Source organism: Ictidomys tridecemlineatus, chromosome 8 (genome assembly GCF_052094955.1).
Source record: "Ictidomys tridecemlineatus isolate mIctTri1 chromosome 8, mIctTri1.hap1, whole genome shotgun sequence".
Taxonomy (NCBI): domain Eukaryota; kingdom Metazoa; phylum Chordata; class Mammalia; order Rodentia; family Sciuridae; genus Ictidomys; species Ictidomys tridecemlineatus.
In genome coordinates this window covers 57123691-57141200 of record NC_135484.1, presented here as the reverse complement: position 1 = coordinate 57141200, position 17510 = coordinate 57123691, and the positions used below count along the sequence as shown (strand labels likewise).

At 39.9% G+C, this 17510-nt stretch overlaps 1 long non-coding RNA gene across 1 annotated transcript in view; it reads right to left on the bottom strand.

Moving 5' to 3' along the window:
• Positions 1-6389: 6389 nt before the first annotated feature.
• The window catches only part of LOC110598638 (uncharacterized), a 119509-nt gene continuing 108388 nt past the window's right edge, over positions 6390-17510 (bottom strand). Inside the window, exon 5 of the long non-coding RNA XR_013424990.1 lies at positions 6390-8005. This is a non-coding gene — a long non-coding RNA (uncharacterized LOC110598638). The remainder of the gene's footprint in view (positions 8006-17510) is intronic.

The window sequence follows — 17510 nt, the reverse complement described above, 5'->3', positions numbered from 1 at the left end:
CAAGCAGAGAGGAAGTCTACATGCCATGGTCAAGGGTTCAAGATCTGAGCATAAATACCAGTGGTGTGATCTTGAACATCACCAATAACCTTTTCAAGCCTCAGTTTCCTCTGCTCTAGAGTAGGAAAATAAGAATGGGGACTCTGTGTAATTATCATAAAAATTTAAAAATAAGTGATCCCATCTCCTGCACATAGTAAGTTAAGGTGTATGCTGCGCTCGTGTTATATAAGGCACATGGGTTATTATCATCATTCAAACAAAAAACAGTAGGAGCAAAGAGAAAGTGGTAATTACATGGTTCTTGAGGATACTTCTTTCCAATCACCCTTCTCTTTCACAGAGCACTGTTAACGACAATAACAAAATGATCTTGATCACAAATGTGAACTTCCTCTAAGAAATCATTGTCCATTCCTGTAAGCATCAAAACATGGTGGGGTGAGAACTTCCCTTGACCACAACATACCTCTGCAGCCCGGTGCTCCACGTCTGTGTTCTCCTTTACAAGAAAACTTCTCAAAACAATATTCTATGCTCACTGTTTCCATGCTTCCTACACACATTCTTCAACAGATTCTTTTTTTGTTTTGGTATTGGGGATTGAGCTCAGGGATGCTTAGTCACTGAGCCACATCCCCTGCTCTTTTAATAATTTTACTTACAGACGGGGCCTCATTAAGTTGCCTAGGGCTTCACTAAGTTGCTGAGGCTAGCTTTGAACTTGCAATTCTCCTGCCTCAGCCTCTAAGCTGTTGGGATTATAGGCGTTTGTCACCATGCCCTGGTCAACACATTCTTCCTAGGCTCTCATCAGCACTTCATTTTAAAAATGGGGTGGGGGGTGCTCACTATAGCAGTGGCCTTCACGTTGCCAAACCTAACTCTGCTTTCTGCTTCATGCCTTGCCATCTCAATAGCAGTAGATATGGTTGATCCCTTTCTTCTTCACCTTTCTCACTGGGCCCAGGGCACCCTCTCTTTTGTCCTCCTCCTCCCTCAGTTGCCAGTCTGTCTCAAACTTCTTTATTGTTCCTCTTGGAGTGTAGTCCCCAGACCCCTTGTCTCCCTTCCCTTAGCACTTCCTCAGTGATTCCTTCTAGTCCTGTGGTGTTATATCCTGTCTATAACTTATGGCTCCCAAGCTTATTCCTCCAACACTGACCAAACCACTAGTATCCAGATTCATCTCCAATTAGTCATCTAACAAAAGCTCCAAACTTAAAAGTGTTCACAACTGAACATTCGGTTCCCGACTCTTCCCCAAAATACAGCAAAGCCTTCACCTTCTGCAGTCTCCAGCAAACGGTGACTGTGTGGCTGTCTTTCCAGCCTTCAAGTGGTCCTTGATTTTACTCCTTCAGAGACATCTTGAGCTGATCCATCTTTAATAAATCCTGAAGGTGCCACCTCCAAGCACTCCTCACCTTTCTCCATCATAACCTTTATCCAAGCCACTGGGTCACTGCAGCAGCCTCCCAGATGCTCTCTCTGTTCCCTTCTTTGCCCTTGGACTCTCTTCTTTCACAACAGCCAGAAGGAAATATACCTGATCCAGGTAGCTCCAATGTATTTAGGGTGTAGGATCTGGCCCTGGACACCTGTGTGACTCAGTCTCCTACCTGTGTACCTTGAGCTTAGCCATTTCAACTGCCTCCTCTTTCTCTGCTGCCAATCTGTTCCCTTCATCCTCCATTCTGTTCTGATCTCACTAGTCTCCTCTCTGTTCCTCAAATACGCTAAGCTCAACCCATCACTATGGGTCTTTTGCATTTCTTCTGACTAGAAAAATCTTCCCTTGAATAATCCATTTGACTTGTTCTCTTTCTTCTTTGGCTCTGTGCTTAAACATCATCTAATCAGAAGGATTTCTTCATCCCAACCACTTTCTATCCATTTTATTTTTGTTGTTGGCATACACCAATACTAGACATGCATAAGTGTTTTGTTTATTGTTTGCCTCGCCAAAATGTAAGCTCTATGAAGGCAGGGACTTAATTTTAGTCACTGGATTAATTTAGTGACGGAAATAGTGCCTTGCCAACAGTAAATACTCAGAAATATTTGCTGAATAAACGAATGAATACATTGGTTTTCCATGCAATGTGTGAATTAGTGGTTGACAACTAAAAACTTTTAAAAATTTAAAGGAGTTGGTCAATCTTTGGGAATTAAGGAAAAAATAGTGAAGAATCAACGCAACTGGTTTATTGTTCTGTTGATGCCTCTAGAAGCTGATTTTTCCATTGCTGACATTTCCATTTGAAGAATGACTTCCCTCATTGACTAAGACCTGCCACTAGGCTGAATCACATGGGACATGCTGCTGAGCCAGTTTTTCTCTGGTGTGACCTGAATGACTCAAAGTGCCAATGACAACGTCAGTTTTATGTCCCTGGAACTCCACCTGGAAGTTCAGAATCAACCATTGACAGCATTCAAGTACATCTTGCTCAACTTGGTGAACTTGAAACTGCTCATTCCTTGAACAAGATTGCTGTTTTATCTTTTGTCAACCACTTGCTGTGTGACTAATTTGAATGTCAACATTTTTAAGTAAAAACTCTTTGATATTAAACAAAACCATTTGAAGAGACTTTCAAAATGTCTGGATATAATATTTTTTCAGGAAAAAAAGGCAACTTAAGACTTGCTAATCATAAACTAAATATACATGATTTTAATTGAGTGTCAGGAGTCCAAATCTATTATTTCAGCATAAGAACATTTTACCAAATGCTAAGTTCTGTGGCATGCTGTTTGAATTTGTGCCTTACATATTAATGAACCATATGCTTAACTTCTAAGGCATGAAAATTTTCTCTCCTTCCTTCCTCCACATAAAATGAGATAAAGTGCCTAACCTGATAAAGGAAGTAAGAGTTTTTAATTATTATTTACTATTACTGGTATTGGGGGTAAACATCTTCATTTTAGTGTTTTTAATGGGCTTTGTCACTATCTCCATATGACTTTAGAAACCAAATAAGTACTGAATGGTCAGACATAAGTCTTTTTGACAAAAAGACCAAAAATTTAATGTTCCTAAGTATGATCAAGTAAAAATTTTTAAAATGGTCCAAGTGTACTTAGAATATAGTACAATGTTGCACACAAACTACTCCTTAATGTAGGGAAGATGTAAAATTCATTCAATTCTCACCTCCAGAGAGAAGGAGAGTAGGTGAAGATCTTGCAGTACTCAGGTAAATTTGGAGGAGGGGGCGGGTACTAGGGATTGAACACTTGACCACAGAGCCACATCCCCAGCCCTATTTTATATTTTATAGAGACAGGGTCTCACTGAGTTGCTTAGCACCTCACTTTTGCTGAGGCTGGCTTTGAACTCACTATCCTCATATCTCAGCCTCTTAAGCCGTTGGGCTCAGGTAAACTTACAAGCCAGTAACTTCAGATGGTTTCTACGATTTCTCCCAACCTAAGATATTGGTTTACCACTTTCTAAAACATTTACTTCTAGGTATATAAAATTAGACTACAATTGTCAATAATAAACTAAGAACTGGATATAGTAATGCAGAGCGCTATGTTCAGTTCCTCAATAATATTAAAAGAAATCGGAACCTCCATTAAGACCACTCTAAAGGGGAACATATAATGATACAGTTTTCTGGGCAGTTCAGAAGTCCCCCTCAGGTGAGGCGAATTCGCTTTTGAAACTCACTGATCGTATTGGTGCAACATTACATAACCTTTCTCCTACTTAGGCTCCTATTCCTGACCTATTTGTTCCACAAGGAGGTAATAACCAGCTTCAGTGCAGTATTTGGGTGCTTGGAGATTCAAAGATGCTATCCCAAAGTCTCCTGGAGCTCCCAGTCTGATGGATAAATTCCTTCATCATAGTATTGCTGTCATGGAGAGGGAAACATTATTACAGATGCAAAGATGAAGCCATAGAGATCTTGAGTGTTTTCAAGGAGATTAACTAAATCTTGAAAAATGAATAGGAGGTGACCTGACACTAAGGATCTAGAAGCAGGGAAGAAAGCCAAGGAAGAGCTGAACACCCAAGCGCTACTATCCAATTCTGTAACTACTGGCCAATTGTGAATTTGACAATCAGTAAAATACATATTAGTTTCTCAGTCACACTAGTCACATCTCAAGTGCTCGGTATCTGCATCTCATGTCCTTCCCAATTGAACATGCAAATATAGAGTATGTTCATCGACAGGAAGCTCTGTCCGACGGCACTGACCTTGAGCAAAAAGAACAACAATAGCACAAAGACCTAAGAGCAAGTGCTTATGGGAATAATCTCTCACAATTAAGTACAGCTAGAGGCCAGGATGCAGAGAGGGAGAGTGGCAGGTGAGAAGTCAGGAGGCAGGGGTCCCTGCAGCACAGCCGACTTCCTTGACTAATATCACAACATAGAGGGGGACCTGCATCCTGGAAAATTCTGCCTCTCATTATCAACCAGTCATTACGGCCCTGGAAAACTGCATGGCTGAACGTTGGAACAAACCTCCTCTCCATTGTTCGCCCATTGTGTTTATGAAACCATATGTCTCATGGTAATGAAGGCGATTTACCACATCATGAATTCATTATTTCTCTTTGTAAAAAAGGAGATTGGGTTTTTTATTTGGGCATCTTATCCTCCTTTTTATTTTTATGTATTAAAAAAAATCTGTATAACATTTTGTACTTAAAAAACCCTTTTTTTTTAAAATATAGTTTCTTAGTTCTACAGCACACAGATTTCGTAGTCGACTTTTGGGAACATACACATGATCATACTGTTAAGAACTCAAGGATGATTATACTCATTCTTCTACACCATGTATTTTTTTCTCAAATAATTAAAAAGGATTACAATAAGATTTTTTAAAAAATACATAAAATTAAACAATAATTTAGATGTTGCCTACAATCCTTGGCTTTCTGAGAGAACTCATGTGGTTCCAGGGATACAAGGAACAGGGGTTAAATATCAGTCACTTAGGGGCGTGGTCCTGGTTCAATCCCTCATCCTCCTCCACTTGCTTCCTCACTGTAACAGGGTTCTGATACAATGGCCTCTCTAGAGATGGTAGTCAGTAGTAAGCAGGCACACTACAGCACCTACCACCACTCTGGTGTGTGTAGAGGAGGGGAAGAAACATAAGGTGACTGTCAGGGAGTCATTTATGTATCTGGCAGTGTTTGTCCCATTCTTACAGTAACTAAGTCTCTTGAGGTGGGATCTAAGATCCTTTATGTTAAAAATGCACATTAAAGATCGCAAACTAACAAAACCACAAATAAATAAATAAATAACTCACATTCATGCAGCCACAGATATCCATCCATGTGGCTCTCATAAAACAGGCATTTACCATGGAACTTACCAAGGTTTTCACTCTTCGTACCTTAATGTCTCTGTAGTTTTTTTTTTCACGCCAAAATATAAATCCAATTTTTCATTTATTAAGTAGTTACACCCAAACAACATATTGGTAATAATTCATGCAATGTTCAACAGATAGAATTATATTTCCTAAAAAGTTTAAAGATGCAAAGGCATGCCTTTGTGAATTCATGGCCCCACCTCAGGGTACTTGAGCTCACAGTTGGGAACCATGGGTTTAGCATGTTACACTTTCCAAAGCACTTTCCCAACTGCTGGCTAATTTATCTTCACTGCAACTACTGTGTGACACCATCTAGTTGAGAAAACCATGCCTATAACAGGGTGTATTCAAGGTTTCACGGCTGGAAGTTGCAAATCAAGAGCCAGATTTATTGGGACCTGACTCCAGATTCTTCCCCCGGTTCTGTATGTGATTTCTTTCTACACAAAGTGTCAATGACATTTTTTATTAATCTTCTTATTTTCCAGCATCATTCCCCACAAAACTTAGTAAACTGATATGCAAGACATATTCCCATGCTTTTTTCAAAGTTACTTTTTGGTTCCTTGACTAGACAAAGTACAATTCCAAAATATTTTTTTACAATAAAAATACACACACAACTATCGCAGCAGGTATGTGCATGTTTTATATTTTTGAAAGTATGATTTTAGATTAAATAGTAGAAAAGCTATTGTCCAAATTAGAATATTAAAATAATAATAGCTAACAGTTATTTAAAGATTAATATGTCCCACCTTACTAAGTGATTTATAAAAATCCTACCTTTCTAAAAATTACTTAGTGTAGATACTATTATCTCCTTTTTAAAGGTGAGAATTAGAGGAAGTAGCTTAACAAATATGCAACTGAAAAAGACCTGGAATACTTGTACTTTAAAAAAAACTATTTTAATATATTAAAATATTCTTAAAAAAGAAAACAAGTTGGAGGACTCATACAACCTGATTTCAAATTTACTGTAAATCTTTATTGTAATCAACACAGTGTAATATTGACAAGAGGAGAGACATCTAACTTGATGGAACAGAATAGAATCCACACAATAAGTCAATTCATTTTCAACAAAGGTACTGAGGCAACTGGATGTAGAAAGCTTAGTGTTTTCAACAAATTGTGGCAGAAAATTCATATATAAGGGAGAAAAGCCATACTGAGCATCAGATACAAAAATAAACTCATAACAGATCATAGATCTAAATGTAAAATCTAAAGCAATAAAATTTCTAGAATAAAAACCATAGTAGAAAGCCCTTTTGATCTTGATCTAAGGAAAGATTTCTTAAGATTCAAAATTTCATTTTAAAAAAGCATTGAACGTCATCAAAATCTAAAGGACACTTTTTAAAGCATGTAAAAGACAAGTCACAGACTGTGAGAAAATATTTGCACAGTTGCATAAAGAACATGCACCCAAAATTTATAAAGAATTCTTCAAAATTCAATAATAAGAAAATGACTCTTTTTTGAAATTGTCAAGGGAGTTAAACAAACAGTTCACCAAGAAAATCCATGAAAACAAAATAAGTGCCAAAAAAAATTTGCTCAAAACCATTTATCATCAGGAAGATGCCAAATAGGACCACAAACACATACCATTACACATATAGAATAGCTAAAACAAACTGCTGTTGAGGTTAATTAAGGAATAATTGGTACTCTCAGGCTGGTAGGAATGCAAGATGATACAAGTACTTTGGAAAACAGTTTTCCAGCTTCTTGGAAAGTTAAACACATATCCAGATGTGAAGGTACACACCTATAATCCCAGCAACTTGGGAGACTGAGGTAGAAGGATCATGAGTTTGAGGCCAGCCTGAGTAATTTAGCAAGACCTGTCTCAAAGTAAAACATAAAAAGGGCTGAGGATACAGCTCAGTGGTAGAGCACCCCTGGGTTCAATCCCAAATTCTGAAGGGGGAAAAAAGTCTGCAGCCATCCATGGTGGTGCATACCTATGGTCTCTACTATTCAAGAGGCTGAGGCAGGAGAATCCCTAGAACTCTGGAGTTTGAGACCAGCCTAGATATACAGCAGGCTCAAATGAAATAAAACAAAGAACAATACAATAAAATAAACACATACCGACATTTAACCCCTCAGTCCTACTCTTAGATATTTATTCCTCATGAAAATGTGACCATACAAAAACAAATGTTTAGAGCAACTTTATTTAGCATTGCCAGAAACACTTGAAACAACCCAAAGTCCTTCAATTTGTAAATGGATAAATAAATCATGTTACCCACATATTGACAGAACACTATCTGGTAGCAGATACTGTGTTATCACTTTAGCAACAGGTTTTACCCTCAATTTTCCCTAGAGTCAGCCTCACTGAGCATCTTTCCTCCCAACACATTTGTTGTCATACTATTAAGTACAGCAACTTGCATTTTTAAATAACTTTTATTTTCAGTAACAAACAGGCTAGTCATCTCCACTGTGCTTGACACTAGTGTCCATGATGGAGCTCCACAGCTGCAACCTAATCAGCAACATCAACTCACAAATCCCAGCCCACTGGGCTAAGAGCATCCCCTAGGTATTGGTTTTGCCAGTTTCTACTTCAGGTGATGTTTTCTTGGATGTGTCTTCAAATTCTGATGGAGTCTTACTGTAACCTTAAGTGTGAGGGAAAAATAGAAACTTGTAAGACAAGAGTCCCTGCTGCTACTTCATCGTGGAGACAGAATTTATGACTTTTCTCGAGAGAACACAATTTTGGGTCATTTTATTTATTGTACTAAAATTGATGGATGGATTCAATTACTGTTATTTTAAAAACATTTCCTATGAATGAATTGATATTTCAGAAGGAAATTTTCTTTTTTTTTTCCCCCCCACCATTTTCCCAATTGTTCAGGAGGAAAAGATGGGGCTAGATGATATTATGTAATATATGATTTACGACCCACCGAGCTCAGAATACTCCAGGCTCTTATAAAAATAAAATTACAGTTCTCTTTCTAAATCTTCTTGAAGTAGATCATTACTTTGGTAGCACCCAATGAACCACACCCCCCAGTAATCACGCCTTTATGTCCTTCCCTCCCACATGGACACTGGACTTGATCTTGTGAGCATCAGTGGTTGCTCGCTGGGCCTTGTGCTCTTAGATGCTCGTTTCTGGGGCTTTTCTTTTTCTGCAACCCTGTTAGGAAGTTTGAAAACCACATAGTTGAACAAGTAGAAAACAACCCTTCTGCCCCTTCTTTCTGCCATCCTCCATCCAGTCACCGCAGCAAACCAAATCAACCATTCAGATAACAACGCCTTTAATATAGCAATTTCTGAAACTTCCCGGCCTCAAGACCCCTTTCTACTCTTAAAAATTACTGATGACTCCAACAATAATTTTGTTTACCTGAGTTATATCTAGTGATAGTTACTATATTAGAAATTAAAATTGAGACTTTTGAAATGGATGTACTTATTAACTCACTGAAAATACTTTAAAAACTATTAGAGGTCAATGTTAATAACAATATATTAACCTGTAATTAATAATGAGATTAACCTGGAATGCTGTGATATTTATACTAATAATAATATTTAGAGTCTAATAGTTTTCATGGTTATATTAATAACAATTATTTTTCCAAAAAATAAATTTAGTGAATACTGAGGCATTGTTTTACATTTTTATAAATCTCTTTAAAATCTGGCTTAATAGAAAACAGCAAGATTCTGAGATCTACTTCTATACTCAATCTGTGGCAATATCACCTCTCACTTAGACTCTTAAAGACTCTATTATATGCTCATGGGAGAACGAAAGTGAAAAAAAGGCAAATTATGTCTTGGTATTGTGAAAATAGCTTTGACTTTATAGAGAGATGCATTTTGAGACCCATTCCACAAGAGCTGACAATGGAATCCCCTCCAGAAAGGAATCCAGCTCCCCGAAACGCTGTAGAGTACAGCCGGCTGCCAACCTAGAACACTCATCAAGGACTATATTAGTGAACGTCACACATTCTCTACTGCAAAAGACGACCCAAGTGGGGTTTCAGGAAAGAGACTCACCATCCCTTCTGCCATTCTTCTCCCTGAGCCTGGAGACCAAGGCCTACTCAGTTCAAAACCCAGACCCAACCCCTTTTCCCTAACTATCTGACTCCCTGTTTATCTGCCAGTTAATCACCACAAGGACCCACTCCTAGCTTCTTCATGCCATAGATAGAGATCAAACGTATCTCCAGCTGAGAGACAGGAAGTATCCACATCTCCACACTAGGACATTTTCCTCTGAGGATCTTCTCTCTGCCTCAATAATAAGTAAGCCCTCTTCAGAATGATTGATAGTGGATATGTCTGCATCCCCTTAAGATAATCATCACCCTCACCTACAGGGGTGTAATCTGACTCCAAACCATGGAAAAGATGTTCACTTAATAACTGACATTAGTATGTTACCTGAAGTCTGAATTACAAAATCTTTACCACAGCTACCTTATTAAATATCCACAAAGAAAAATAATAATAGCATTATTATTATTATTAGCAAGGGCCAAATCATAACCAGACAATATTCTGTGGTATCAAACTAAAGTGATATGAAGGATAAAGTAAGAAGTTAGTAGTTTTCATAACTTAAAGGAACTTAGAGGGACCTAATCTACATTTGTGTAAGGAAATTGAATAGAATCTACTAGTATAAACTAGGATGGGATGGGATGGAACAAGACAAGACAGAACAGAACTCATGCCTGAGTTCAAAATGAGTTCTGCTGTTTACTACCATTGGCTTTGGAGAACTTACTTACACTTTTGACCACTTTAGTGTCCTCATGTATAAAGTGAGAATAATAATTTCTGTCGCATAGGATTATGAGGATTTAGTGAGTTAATATTTCTAAGGCACTTAGAACAGTGGCTGGTACATATTAGGCACTGAATTAGTCAAATACAATATACAAAGTGTGTGTGTGTGTGTGTGTGTGTGTGTGTGTGTGTGAGAGAGAGAGAGAGAGAGAGAGAGAGAGGGAGAGAGAGAGAATTAGATTGTAACAAAAAGTGTGAAAAATTTCAAAGCTAGAAGAAGTGAGAAATAACTTCAGTGGACAGAGAAGATAGCTAAGTACAGGAGACAGGAGTGTGTGTGTTAACAGGAAGTATCGTAGGGTAGGACACAAGTGTGGGTCTGGCTTTAAGTCTCTCCTTCCACAGTCTGTAAGACCAGCAAGAGGAGGATAGGGGAACATTAAAGAGGGGAGAAAGTTGTTGTTTTACCTTATGTAGAGTTCTTTTTTACTCAAATCCCCTTTATCAGAACCCAGATGTTTTGAGAATGATGCCAAGCTGTGATAAAAACAGATGTACATGAAGGAAACAGCACATCTAGCAAGGAAGACTGTTGGGTAATTCAGCTTATTAACGACACGTTCACTGTAGTAACCATTTGCAGATGATCATTAAAATACATCCCTAACAGTCGTTCCTTTTGGTTGTTCTTGTTTTCAAAGTTTCATCTTTAAAAATCTCTTTAAACCACTCACTCAGCTGTGCTGAAAGTAAGATACAATCAGGCAATTATTTAACCCTAAAAGGACATAAGCAGGAGGGGCAGTATGGTTTGAAGATCTTTGTTCCTGTATGTTGGAATCTGGCCCAAAGAGAACGTCTGCCACTTCCATTAACCTACCCAAACAATTTGGATCATGGTAAGGTCATTCTGAATTTTGCCTAATTTATAACAATGGATAAAATTTGGAACCCAATAATCTTGACATGAGACATCATCTAATGATAACTTATTTGTGACATGAGCCCATCAAAAACCACCCGACCTATTACAGGAGAAGGGCTAGGGGGAAACAAAGCGGGAGGCTGATCATTTTCAACTGCATTTAATTTTCAAGGCAATGAAAGGTCCATTTGTTCGGGTCAGTTCAAAACCTCTTCAGGGAATGTTGTTTTGAGATAGGTCATACATTATTATTAGCGTCCATTCTATAGGTGAAGCCACTAAACCAAAAGTGATTAAGCAGCTTGGATAATGAAGTGAAGAAAGAGCAAGAGAATGCAGTGACCAAACCCAGAAATCCCAGGATGTTCTTAGTGCTATATTTCTTGGGATGCTGTCCACCTTCCACCTGTGTGTGCGCGTTTGTGTCTGTGCATTTGTGCATGCACGGGGAATCAAACTCAGGGCCTCGGCATACACCAGGGAAACACCCTACCATTGAGCTACTTCCCCAGCCCTACATCTTTATTTCTATTATTCAAGATGTAGTGTGTATTACAAGTCAAGTATCAGATGTACACAAGTATCGTGCCTGGAAGAGTCATGTACCAATTACTTGTAGGGCTGGTTGCTTGAATTACAGCCCATGAAACTGAATCCAACTGGTGTGATGTAAGTACACACTCACTGCACATTTTATACACAAGCTTAACAATAATAAAAAAATACTTTCCTTCAGATTTCCTGGTGATTCAGGTAGTGGACATCTACCCAACTCATGATTAGGGAAGATGAACAACAGGTTTGTCAACATTATGCTTTATAGAGTGTTAGTCACGAGGTGTTCATGGAGAAGCAAGTTGTTTTGTTTTTTTCTAATAACATATTTACATGTAGTTAGGAAGGGGTGTGCCTATTCAAATCTGTGGCTACAACACCAGGAAGGCTAGCATTAGGGTGAAACCTGTGAGGCAATGACCTTAAGCACAGGAGGTTGCCACAACATCTATTATTAGGATCCATGAGATATAGTCAGAAGTCATGTTGCAAAATGGCGGGGTGGAAGGCCAGTTTCCCCTGACAAAGTGCAAAGGCATGCTATAAACACTCACATGAACAAACAGCCTTAGCAGCAACCACAACCAGGAGAAAAATTAGAGGAGATTTTCCACAACAAAGGAAGTATTGTTCTCCTGTGGTCACCCTTAAATTCATCCTTTGTTGTAGAAGACGCTTAGGCTCCACCATGGAACTGTGGCGTCCCACCCAGCATTCTCCCTGTGGGCCAAAGTGATGGAATACATTGATTCATAGCGAATTGTTCCTTCTGACTAGGGATCCTGCATCTTCAGTTCAATAGCAAAGAGTTCTCCAAAGAACAATGAGGTACAGTGGGCCAAGCCGACGGCCGTAAAGCAGACATGGGCAGAACCACTCTGTCCCAGAGGCTGGCAGCCTGTCTGACCTAGGATTGGACAACTACCTTCAGGCTCCCATTTCTTCATCTTGATGGTGGGGCTCCCCAAGCTGGCACTTGGTGATGATTATCACTAGGCAAGGCCTTCTGTGAGCCTCTTTCCCCCCCCCCCAAGGTAAGGAAGCCAAAACCTGTTTGCTAAGGGAAATGAAAAGCTTGCACGAAAACACATCTTGGTTGTGTAACAAATGAGAATGGTGCCAGACAAGTGTCTGGGTTTGTGTAAAGTCAGAGGGGGAATTACACAAACAGGGATAACAGGGAATCTCAGCAAAGCCTCCTGCTGGGGAAGCCTCCATCATCCCATGACTCTCCAAATACTCCCTTCCCTACCCTCTCCCACCCCCAGCTGGGAGATTCATCATCTCTGACATGTCATCAAGGTGTGCCTGCTCTGATTTGTGCCTTCTTGGTATCAAAGGAGATGTGAATCAAAAATATTTGTTAATTCAATAGCATGTCTATGGAGAATCTCTTTAAGTTCTTTGGGAGAATGAGGAATAATAAAAGAGTATAATAAGATAATTTAGTAGGGCTCTAACAAGGTGCTTGGCACAGAGGAACCGAAAGGTGAATAGAAAATGACCCTAGGCTTCAAGGGGCTCACTGTCAGGTGAGGAGCCTTTCAGGTAAAAAGGATCAACATTTGGCTAGGAGTAACCACAGTGTATAGAAGCCACAAGAATTTGCCTGAAATGCTCAGGTATGTTTCTGTCATTTCTCCTGCCTGTTTTTGAGCCAGTAGAAATCTTTAAGATGAGCATGTGATCCCCAGAGAGCCACCGCCTACTCCCCCTCACCTAGTCAGGTAAGAATGAAAGAAAATACTTCTGGGCGGAGTTCTGAGTGATACAATTTGGTGTAAGTTCAGTTAAGCTGGTAAAGCCCATTTCTGAAAGAACTTCCTGTAAACAAGTTACCGTGACTGTCTCCAGCTCATGATGAATAAATGAAATAATTGATCATAACAGACACATTGCTAAGAGAAAGTGGCTCACACAATATGTCTTTTATTTTTCCTGTTCTGGGGTGTGGTTAGGTGACTTTCCCTTCATTAAGGGACTTTTGGGCCTTAACTACATGAGATTGCAAAAGTTGAAAGGACCTAGCCCGGAAGTGTTTGCTATTTGGTGGGGGGAAAAAAATCCTTTGATGCTACCAAAAATCCTTTGATGCTTCCAAATGAAAAAAATAAAAATAAAAATAAAAAATAAACCTGGGTGAAAACATCTTTAGCTCATTGACTTGAATTTTAAAATCCTGTGATTATCTCAGCTTTTTCCAATTCTTTCTCTTTAGCAGACATTTTGTAAAACATAATTACAATGAAAGATAATGTGTGCTGTTTCATACCCTCCCTTTCCCATCCAGAACCCTCCACTGCAAAACAAACAAAGCCCTGTGAATACAGAAATGCTCATTTTGCTTTCCTTGTGGGCTGCTGCCTCCAGATCTTCCAACTCCGATCAAGATAGAGGCTTTTGAACCCTGCAAAACGATTTTCTTTGCTCTAGCTTTTCCTTCTGCTTAGAACCACTTTCCTTCTTTCTCAGATTTTAATAATCGAACACTAAATCTGAAAATAAGCTTTCAAATTTAAACCTGAACTTGAAAATTCAAAGGAGAGTGAATATTTGTGGTTTTAAATGATCTGCAGAAATGAAGGTGGGGCTGGAGGAAGAGAAAAACCTAAGAAAGGTGGAGAGACCCCTCACTCCCCCTTCTCCCCAATTCTGTAACCATTAAGTTCACTTTAAAAAAAAATCAGTTAATTACAGGCAATTAAATTGTCTAGAGAAGTGGTCAGGAAATAATGATCAATAGTTCTTTCCAATTTGCAACAGAAATAGGAGGAAAAGGGGAGAGTAGGGACCCCTCGGTCTGTTTCTCCTGACTCTCTATGGTTGCTTTATTATGTGCACTCAAGAATACTGAAAGGAAATTTAGAAGGAAAATGTGAGAAATTGGAAAATAATAACAGCTAATTCATTCTGAAATGCTTACTCTGTGTCAGCAATATTCGAAGCACTCTATACTATTAACTTATTTACTTTTCACAATCCTATGAGGCTGGGAGGATTATTAACCACATTTTACAGAAAAGGAAATGAAGCACAGAGAGGTCAAGTAATTTACCAGGCACACCCAGCTAGTAAGCTAGTAGGCTGGTTTTTGATTTTTTTTTTAACCATTAAGGCATTATTATCACTTTACATTGTAACACCCATTTCACAAGAATTTATGGAGTTGCATATGCCCAGTAGATGAAGGGGAGGGGGATGAGTGGGGATATGCAAAGGAAACTAACAAGGAAGTGGCTGAGGCTGGAAGCCCCAGGGATTAAAGGGCTGAGGGGCTGATCAGTGGTTGTACAGGGCATCCCATTCAAATACTCAGGTTCTTCCAAGATCTCAGTTCCCCAGAGGTGGAGAACCACAGGAGCTCCTGAGAGAGTCTCCATGGGGAATTAGTCACCCTGCTCAAGGCACCGAGTTGCTCTCCTTCAGCTTCCGGGCTGAGCCATCCTGGAGCTTGACTGTCACGCCCTGACTTGAGCTGATACTCTTGATAGCTGAAGGAGCGCCTGCGCCCACCTCCGTGCTGAGCCCCTGCTTCTCTTTTCATTCCATCTTTTCCCACAGTCCTGGGAAGACATGATGTCCTTCTCACTTCCAAGAACCACCAAACTTCAGACTCACAAGGGCCTGGGTGAAGACCTAGTTTGGGGTTCTCCTCCAGGGCTGGGAATTATTGAAACAGACGCTGTTTTTAAACTGGGGAAGGGAGAGCAACAGGAGATTGTGGTATTGTCCAAAGGAAAGTGTGGATGTGTGCGAAGGTTTAAATCGATGTTCTGATTCAGCTCCCCTGTATGGCCGAGAGGCTGAGGCCCAGAGGGTGAAATGACAGAGTGGGTCATAGAGCAAGTTGAAAGCAGGTGGTGAGCTCAGGCCAGACCTGATGTCTGTGGGTCTTGCTGCAGCTGCTTCCCCCATGGTGGCAGGGCAGCTTCTGAGCACTCGGCCTTTGTGGGCCAGTATTCAGACTTCCTCCAGGACCCCACGGTCATCTGGAAATGTCCTCACAGAACTCTGTTTTCAGTGCTTGCTCCTGTAGACTATGAATCACCTTTTAAAAGGTGGAGGATCCAAAGCCACTGGCCTGTGTTTCTGTATTGTCTTTCTGTCCCTCCCCCACCTAGACACTGGTCTTCCCCTTTCTCCCTTTGCCTGTTCATTTTTTTCTTGATTTGATATTTGGCATCTAGCTCTAATGAGCTCTCTGAATGCCATTGGGTATTTAGACCAGACCAGCATCCAGTACACTTGCTTCTTCACAGGGTGCATTCTGAACTAGCTAGTCACCCTAACCTCCCCATAGAAAAAACAAGTTGTTTATGTTAACATTCGCTGCTCAAATTTAACCTCTCAGTCCCAGATCAGTGTAGCTTCCATTATCCTGGTTCCAGAAGATCAGCCATGAAGTAGTAGCCTCTGTATTCACGGCATTTATAAATAAGATGATAATTATTCTCTTTAGGGAACACTCACTATGTGACTGGAATCTTGATATGTCCTTTGCACTTATGATCTCAAACTTCATAAGAAACCTATGAGACATGATTACTATCATCATTTTGCAGATGAGGAAGCTGAGCTGTTTTAAGCAATTTGTCTTCTTTCTCACAGTTATAAAATGCTGACGTTGGGGCTGAAACCAAGTCTGCAGGGCACAATTCAATCTGTTTGCACCCCCAGCAGCCATATCTTTGCCTGGTGTTATAATTCATCCTAAGGGTAGACATTACCCTCAGAGAATCTTCCAGGATTAATCTGTCACATTATTTTGAGATGGGAATCTGCTTCCTTTCTGTCTCAGTGGCAGCTGTCCACATGGCTCTTCGGAGTCCTCTGCCATATTCTATAGCCCTTCAGTCTTCTAGGTTTTCCTCTCCTCTGGAGACTTAGACTTTCCTTCTTTGCTCTGTAAGTCTCTGTAGTGGAACTCAGCAGTTAAAACCAGCAGAGGACTAGCAACTTCCTCCAAGGCTCCTGCTCTTCCCTCTCTTCCTACTGGAGATTTGTTTTCTTCACCAATAGGGTCCCCAGCCTGTTTCTTCCCCTGCATGCCTGAAACCAGGCTCTTTCCCCAAGTGCTTTAGTGGAAAATCAAACCATGAAGCATTGCTTTGGTTCTTGCTCAGCACCATGGTTTGCCTTTCTGCTACCAGTTTCCATTCTGCTGTTATCAAATATTTGCTGGACAAATGTCTTTCTAGTTAAGCAACTCCCGCCCCGGCCCAGCACTCCCAGCTTAGTTTGAGTCTAACTACTCCAGCAGCAGGTGAGACCTGCAGCATGGGCAATATTTTTCAGACAGGAACAGGGATGAAAATGTTGTCAAAGTGACTAGGTTTGTCAGGAACAGAACACTAGCTGGAATCTCAGCTGGAGGCAATGTGTAATTTTTGCTAGATGCTAATCGTGTAGCCATTACAATAGGAGCTCTCAAACTTCAAAAGTAGAACTGAGATATTGTTTCATGGTGGTCTTCTAATTTATCAGGGGTGGGGATAATGGGGAGATTTGCATTAATTGCACAAAATTTTTCAAACTTTTTTTTTGTTGGGGTGGGTTACTGGGGATTGAATTCAGGGGCACTCAACCACTGAGCCACACCCTCAGCCCTTTTTTTGTGTGTGTATTTTATTTAGATACAGAGTCTCACTGAGTTGTTTAGCACCTTGCTTTTTCTGAGGCTGGCTTTGAACTTACCATCCTCCTGCCTCAGCCTTTGAAGCCACTGGGATTACAGGCGTGTGCCACCGCACCTGGCCAAACTTTTAAAAATCTATTACTTATCTAAGAAATAAATTAATGATTCACAAAAAATTATTATCAGACCTTTACAAATATATCTTTAAATTTTTGATTTTTTTTTGTTTGGCAAAGATGCATATATA